Here is an 8,023-nt window from a genome sequence, read left to right as displayed (position 1 = left end):
TTCAAATTCGATTCATACTTGAAGCAACTGCAGTTCGGGTGCCATGGCCATGCTCAGATGAATTCAGCTTGTTCCAGACATCCAGACACCTTCCATAATCATCATTGAAGCTATCCAGATTGATACAAAGCATCTGTAACACTTATATTGAAGAATCAAATCTCCAGTTTGGCCGTTTTTGAAGGTAAGTCACTTGAACTTCAAACTCTATCATACATGCATCATAAATGAAAAACTGCCATGCCATCTTGTTTCTGCATATGTATGGATCATTAACCCTCAATCAATTGCAACTTATCATGCACACACACGATTTCAGATTGAAACTCAAAATTAGGGTTCTTCGTGTTCATCAGAAAATTGATAGCCTTAGAGATAAAATAAATGCAATTAAATGATACCATCATGTTCCTGGTGAAAAATCGAGCAAGATAGGCTATTCACTCGATCCAAACAATTCAGTTTTCAGAATTTTCAAATTTGAATTGGGTATGTGTTCTTGGCGCCAGATTTTGAAACTGAAATTAGAAATTGATTCAAAAATATAATTGATTCGTTGCAAATACTAAACAGACCACGCGCGTGGTCCAGTTGGTCATGTTTTTGAGTGGTGAGCGTGAGGTTGTGGGTTCAAACCCTTGTGGAGACAAAACCAATTTTTTTTAGTCCCTATTTTCTTTGATTTTCTTCACAACTTCAATTAATTATTTAACTAACCAAATTAACTCATTTTTTATTCATTTTTTGCATACCTCTCACTTAATATATATATTTTAAGAACATCAAAAAAAATCATCAAAAAATATTTATTTGATACATTTTTTAATAGTTTTAAAATGACTTGTTTTTAAGTAATTTTAATACTTTTAAATATTATTTTTCATTTGATTTTCAAAGTTAATCATTTGTAAATACTTTTTGAAGCAAACCCTAATCATCTAAATGTTAATTGAAGACAATCTTTTTGTTTATCTTGATTAATTTGACTTCTTTCAAAATTCAAATCGTTTTAAAACGAGCGATCGCGATTCTTTTCAAAACAATAAACCATTTCTTTTTGAAACTATTGATTAAATCTTTTTGATTGATCAATTGATTTTCAAAACGAAGTGGGGCCTCTTGAATATTAGAGAGTGTAAGTCCCATTTCTTTTCTTTTTGTACAGTTTTTTTTAAACAATAAAACTTTTTCAAAACAAAATCTTTTCAAAACAATTTTCAAATCATTTTCAAAACAACAAAACTTCAAATTATTCAAAACTTTTCAATATACCATGGGCCTCCATGTAGGTATAAGCCCCAAGCCCTTTTGTACATACCCACTCAAGTACATGAAATTAGGTATTTCATTGTACGCCTTTTGTACATATCTCGATCAGTTGTTTTTTAACTTTGAAATACAAACCAAAAATGAAGGTTTCTTTAAATCTTCACAAAAAAATATACCATGGGCCTCCATGTAGGTATAAGTCCCAAGCCCTTTTATAAATACCTGTTTACATAGCTTTGAATAAACTCAAGTGGACCTCTCCCCGAGTATGAGTCCCGAGCCCTGTGTATACAAATGGATCATGCTTACAGGTATATTTCCTTCATAAACTCCATTATATACACACACTTTGTCATATATATAATTGTTCATACTTGTTCATGTTTGTTCATATGTGTGATATGTGTGCTTGTTCAACTTAGTACAACACTAGGTTCCCCATAGCCTCCTATTGGGCTTCGTGCAAAGAATCTCCCTAGTTTAGGTTAGGACATAGAGTATGGTTTCCCGGTGAAATCGCTCTAAGAGCTCAAACCAACTATACCATGCCTCCCCTTGGGCTTTGTACAAACGAGTGTCCCTCCCATAGCCTCCTCTTGGGCTTACAATGCAAGGACCCTGGATTGTCCCTCCCATAGCCTCCTCTTGGGCTTACAATGCAAGGACCCTCGGATAGCCTCCTCTTGGGCTTCGTACAAGGACCCACGGGCTTCTTATAAGCATCCCCATAATCCAAAACAAATACCCTAGGAGATTAGACATTTTTCATCTCTATGCTAGGAGTATCTCTTCTACATCATCACAAACAATCAATCAATCAATCAATCAAACTTTTTTTGCCACAAGGCTGGCTAATCAATCAAACTGTTTTACCACCGTACTGGATGATTAATCAAAGTTTTTGTCACAAGGCTGACTTCATTGAAACTTTTGCCACAAGGCTGGCTGATTAATCAAAGTTTTTGTCACAAGGCTGACTTCATTGAAACTTTTGCCACAAGGCTGGTTAAACAAAAACATCTTTATCATTCTAAGCACCCTAAGTGGCATGGCCCCGGGCTTATAATGAAAAGATTTTCAAAAATCAAACAGATGTATGTGATGATATAGATTAGATACATCTAGCATTTAGACGACATTTGTCTATTTTCCTTTGCTTCCACTAGCATAAGTGGGAACTACGATTGCTCTGACTTTCTCAACATCCCTTTAAGAATACGTAGGCACAAGGTCGATCCTTGGCGAGCAAAACAAAACAAAAAAAAACCATTCAAACCTTAGCACCCGTAGACCCGAGCTACAGATGCTCTGATTCCCTCTAGGGGATATGTATGCAGAGGATCGCGATGATCTTTGCGAGCATAATCAAACAAACACCTTAGGTCCCACCTATCTCACAAGAACCTCCACCACAACAAGAATGGAATAAACAAAATAAAGAAACCTATAGAGTACTATAGATACGTTGGGTGCTAATACCTTCCCTTCGTATAACCAACCCTCTTACCCGGAATCTCTCCCCCACTTTTTAGGTTATTGCAGCTTTTTTCCTTTTCCTACTTTGGAAACAATAAAAAGTTTGGTCGGTACGAAAGAAAAATCATTTTTTTGAGCACTCGAGCCCAAAGAAGGCATCAGGTGTCTCATCCACAAAAAAGAGGAACAAAACGGTTTTTCGCCCGCGACAGAAAAATGGCGACTTCACTGGGGACCATCTTTTTATTGTTTCCAAAGAAAGGGTTATTTCTATTTATTTTGTTTTTATTTTATTTTTGTTACATGTGTGGTTCCTTGGTTCTGTTACTTGTGTGGTTCTGTTACAAGTGATACATTATGGACAAATCCTAACCCGGATTAAGTACACATAAGAATTAGGTGGAGGGTATAGTCATGTATGGCATACAAGGAGTCAGTCCTTAAAAAGTCAGCATGAGAATCCTTCCGCTCAGTGGAGGTTCCTTGTTTGTAGTATATGTTTAGCAAGTTCAGTTGCGAAGACATTATTGCTTTCATTGAACTGTAGAAGCTGAGTTGGCTGTAGAACCCCAACCCATCCTGGCCTTATTAGGACGTGGTGCAGAAACGATCCAGGTGAAGACTTGGATAGTTGTCATGCGGAGAACCACACTCAGACGAGTTTTTCTTGAGAATATTTCTAGCTCACAAGTTCAGTTGTGCAAGCCGGTAATATCCGAAAGAAAAATGTAGACTCTGACGTATCAGTAGAACATGTTTTGCAGGTGATAAACCCTAGTACTATCCCATGTTTGGTTCTCTGACCTCAGGCTCGTGACGCTGGACCTTTGAACCTATGAGTACTATGTTTGAATTACCATGTTTGTAGTACCATGTTTGCGTTACCATGTTTGAACTACCATGTTTGCTTTACCATGTTTGAATATGTGGCATCCACGCATCCATGCATTCATACATTCATTAAAAACCCATCTTTTCCCATAAAAACATGATTTTTCCAAAAAAATTTTAGAGAATTTTCTTTGCAAACATTATAGGATTAAGTTATGGAGTGGGTAAAAAGGCATACCAAAAAGTATGATTTCAAAATGCCTAATGTGGAAAGGCTGAAAGAGTTAGCATCCTCTGTACAAGATCCTTCTGATTTTAGGAAAAGCCATGGAAAGCTTTTGCCTATCTTGAACACTCATGTTGATGAAGGACTTCTCAAAACTCTGGTTCAGTTTTATGATCCCGTCTACCGATGTTTTACCTTTCCAGACTATCAGTTGGTACCAACCTTGGAAGAATATGCCGATCTTTTGGGTATTCCTGTATCTGACAAAATACCTTTCAATGGTTTGGAAGCCATTCCTAAGTCACCAGTCATTGCAGCAAGTATCCACTTGAAGAAATCTGAAATAGAAAGTAATTGGACTACCAAAGGAAACTTTCCGGGTTTGACTTCGCAGTTTCTAATAAAGAAAGCCTTTGATTTCATTGACACTGGTAGCATGATAGCTTTTGAAGCTGTACTAGCCTTGCTCATCTATGGGTTGGTTCTGTTTCCCAATGTCAACGACTTTGTTGATATCAATGCCATAAGGATCTTTCTGATTGGAAATCCCGTTCCGACTTTGCTTGGTGACATGTATTTCTCTGTCCATCATAGGAATCGCCAAGGCGGTGGAATCATTGTATGTTGTGCACCTCTTTTGTACAAATGGATTGTTTCACACTTACCTAAGTCTCCTACTTTCACGGAAAACCAAGAAGGCTTAAGTTGGCCTCGAAGACTTATGTCACTTACTAATAATGATATTCATTGGTATACCTTGGCTCGCTGTGGTACAGAAACCATTGATAGTTGTGGAGAGTTCGCCAACGTACCTCTCATTGCCACACAAGGAGGAATTAACTATAATCCGGTCCTAGCCCGACGACAACTCGGGTATGCAAATTCAGTTAAACCAATGGGTCTCGCAGTAGAATGCTACTTTTACCGAGAAGGGGAGGATCCTCAAAGGTTGAAGACAAGAATGGTGAGAGCTTGGTACGATGTCCGAAGAAAAGAAAAAGGTGGGGAAAGAAACTGCATTGCTACAAACGCCTACACCAGCTGGGTGAAGAAAAGAGCAAAGGAGTTTCAAATGCCTTATGATTATGAAAAACCCATGTTCCCTGTGGTGTCTCGACTACCCAACATTCCCATTGACACTACGGAAGAATACCAAGAGATTTTAGCCAAGATGAGGTTAGAAAAAGACGCTTGGGAAGAAAAGTTTCGTAAAACTGATGAGGAAAATAGAAAGTTGAAGAAAAGGGTGAAAGATCACGAAGAAACTCTCTATTATCAAGATGGTTGGCTCATGAGTAAAGATGAGAAGATCCGTCAGAAAGATGCTGCAATCAGAAGATACATCAAAGAAAGCAAGAAAAATCCTGAAGCCTCGACAAGCAACGCTCCGATGCCTGACAATTGGAAGAATGTTGTTGACAAGCTGAGAGCTGAAAAGGCCGAGTTGAAAGCTCACTATGGGAAAGAAATCATGAAGCTCAAGCTACATAATGCATTTGGTTCTTCGTCTGATGAAGATGCTTAGGATTTGTTTAGTTTTTTTTTTTTTTATTTATCATTTGCTTCTGTAAGGAGCTACGCTCCAATGTTGTAACATTTCCCATTATTTCAATAAAAGAATTGTTTGTGTTCAAATGTTTGCAAGGAAATAATCTTTAAAATAATTGGAAAAATCATAAATTGCTTTTTGCATACATCATTCTGCATATCGAGTCTGTTGTATAGAGTCTCATCTTTTGGATCTTTCTCCATTAGATCGTCAAGCTGTCGCGTCTCAAAGTTTCTCGACCGCGTTCGCAATCAGATCACAGATACAATACTCGTTCAAGCAGAAGAAGAGTAATGGAACACTCTGAACAAGAGAATATTGAGCTCCGTGGTACAGTGACCACCCTTCAGGAAAAGTTGGAAAGTCTCACTACTCTGGTTGACTCTTTAATGGCCGCACAGAATCAGCCGCCGCCACCTAACAGTCAAGCAACGGTAACATCTGAAGTCAATACTCCAGTTTCTACAGTTGCATTCGGTATTCCATCTTTCTCCATGCCAGAAGGTTGGGGCCCGCCTTTCAGCTTTGGTACAGGTTTCCGCCATAATTTCTCTGGGGTTCAAACAGCTACAACTGAAGCGCCTGCTGCACAAGGTTCGGCGTTTATTCCACACTCAGGGGTAACTTTTTCCCAAATCACTATGGCACTTTCTCAACCCACTATGACAGTTCCGACCCCTACGGTTCACACTGTTCCTTATGATGGCAATGAGATTTATCATGATCAAGGTGATAGCACAAATCAGCGTAACCTTGTGGAAGATCTCCAAGAACAGTTCAACAAGATTCAACTAGAAGTCAAAGCTATTCGTGGCAAAGATTTGTTTGGAAAGAATGCCCAGGAGCTATGTTTGGTTCCCAGTGTACAAATACCAGCTAAATTCAAGGTCCCAGACTTTGAGAAGTACAAAGGTAGTTCTTGTCCACAAAGTCATCTCGTAATGTATGCTAGAAAGATGTCTACTTATGCAGATAATCATCAGTTGCTCATCCATTACTTTCAAGACAGTTTGACTGGTGCCGCACTGAAGTGGTACACAGGCTTGGATAGCACTAATATTCGAACTTTCAACGATCTAGGAGAGGCCTTTGTCCGACAATACAAATACAACTCGGATATGGCTCCAGACAGAGATCAGCTTCGGTCCATGGCTCAGAAAGATCATGAAGCTTTCAAAGAATATGCCCAACGTTGGAGAGAAACCGCTGCTCAGATTAATCCACCGTTAAAAGAGAAAGAGATGACAAAGATCTTCTTGAATACTCTCAGTCCTTTTTATTATGAACGCATGATTGCTAGTGCTCCAAGTGATTTCACCGAAATGGTAAACATGGGGATGCGTCTAGAAGAAGGAGTCCGAACCGGACGTCTGACTAAAGAAGGTGGATCTTCGAGTGGAACCAAAAAGTTCGGAAGTGGTTTCCCAAAGAAGAAGGAACAAAGTGTTGACATGGTATCCCAAGGGAGGCCAAGAGGAAATGTCAGTCGTCAACAACAGGTTTCAGCTATTGCGCCAGTCGTTAATACAGCGCCGAATCCGGGATTTACCCCGCAGTTTCAACAACAACAGCCTCAACCACAGGCTCAGCAGCTTAACAATAATCAGAATCGTGTGCAAAGAGCTCCACAGTTTGATCCGATTCCAATGACCTACACAGAGTTGTACCCTGCTTTGATTGAAAAAGGTCTCGTTCAAACTAGAGCACCACCACCAGTACCTGAGAGACTCCCATGGTGGTACAAAGCTGAGGTCTCATGCCCTTATCATCAAGGAGCACCTGGCCATGATCTTGAGCATTGCATAGCTTTGAAATATGAAGTTCAGAGGTTGGTTAGATCTAATCTCCTCTCTTTCAGAAATTTGAATCCTAATGTACAAGCAAATCCGCTGCCCAATCATGGGGGGCATGTTGTAAACATGGTATATGGATGTCCTGGCCAATACCGAGTCTATAATATCAACTTCTCAAGAGCAGATTTGGTACAAATGCACGCTACTCTTTGTCGGGGGCAGAATTTTCGCCAGCATCAATACGGTTCCTGTAGAATATGTTGTGTGGATCCTCACGGGTGTTCGATTGTGAGAAGAGATCTCCAAGTTTTGCTAGATAATGGTACTATTGAGATCTACAGAAATAGGGATGAAAATGAAGTTAACATGATAGGATGTTATCCGCATGAGCTTTTAGTCTCAGATATCAACTCGGAAATGCCTAAAGTTAACATCATCGTTCCTCATTTCAACATGCCCGAACGCATAGAAGTTACTTACAACAAGCCAAAGGTTCCTATTGCTCCTTTGATCATTTGTCTACCTGGACCTGTTCCTTATGACTCTGACAAGGCAGTTCCATACAACTACAATGCAACAATGATAAAGGATGGACAAGAAGTTCCTTTACCTACTCTTTCATCTGTCGTAAACATTGCTGATGTAAGTCGTGTAACAAGAAGTGGACGTGTGTATACTCCACTACCTCCAAAGCATCCTGTTGCTCCTGTAACTGGGCAAAATCCTGTTAATATACCAGTGGGGAATCCTGTGGAAACTCCTGTCAGTAATACAAACGCTGATGTTGGTCAGTCCAGTGGAACCAATGTCAATCCTGACTTTGACGAAATTTTGAAGCTTATCAAAAGAAGTGAATACAAGATTGTGGATCAGCTTATG

The sequence above is a fragment of the Vicia villosa genome, unplaced genomic scaffold (assembly GCF_029867415.1).
Source record: "Vicia villosa cultivar HV-30 ecotype Madison, WI unplaced genomic scaffold, Vvil1.0 ctg.000458F_1_1, whole genome shotgun sequence".
In the NCBI taxonomy this organism is placed as follows: Eukaryota; Viridiplantae; Streptophyta; class Magnoliopsida; order Fabales; family Fabaceae; genus Vicia; species Vicia villosa.
The sequence above is the reverse complement of the archived record's forward strand: the minus strand, read 5'-3'. Positions refer to the sequence as shown.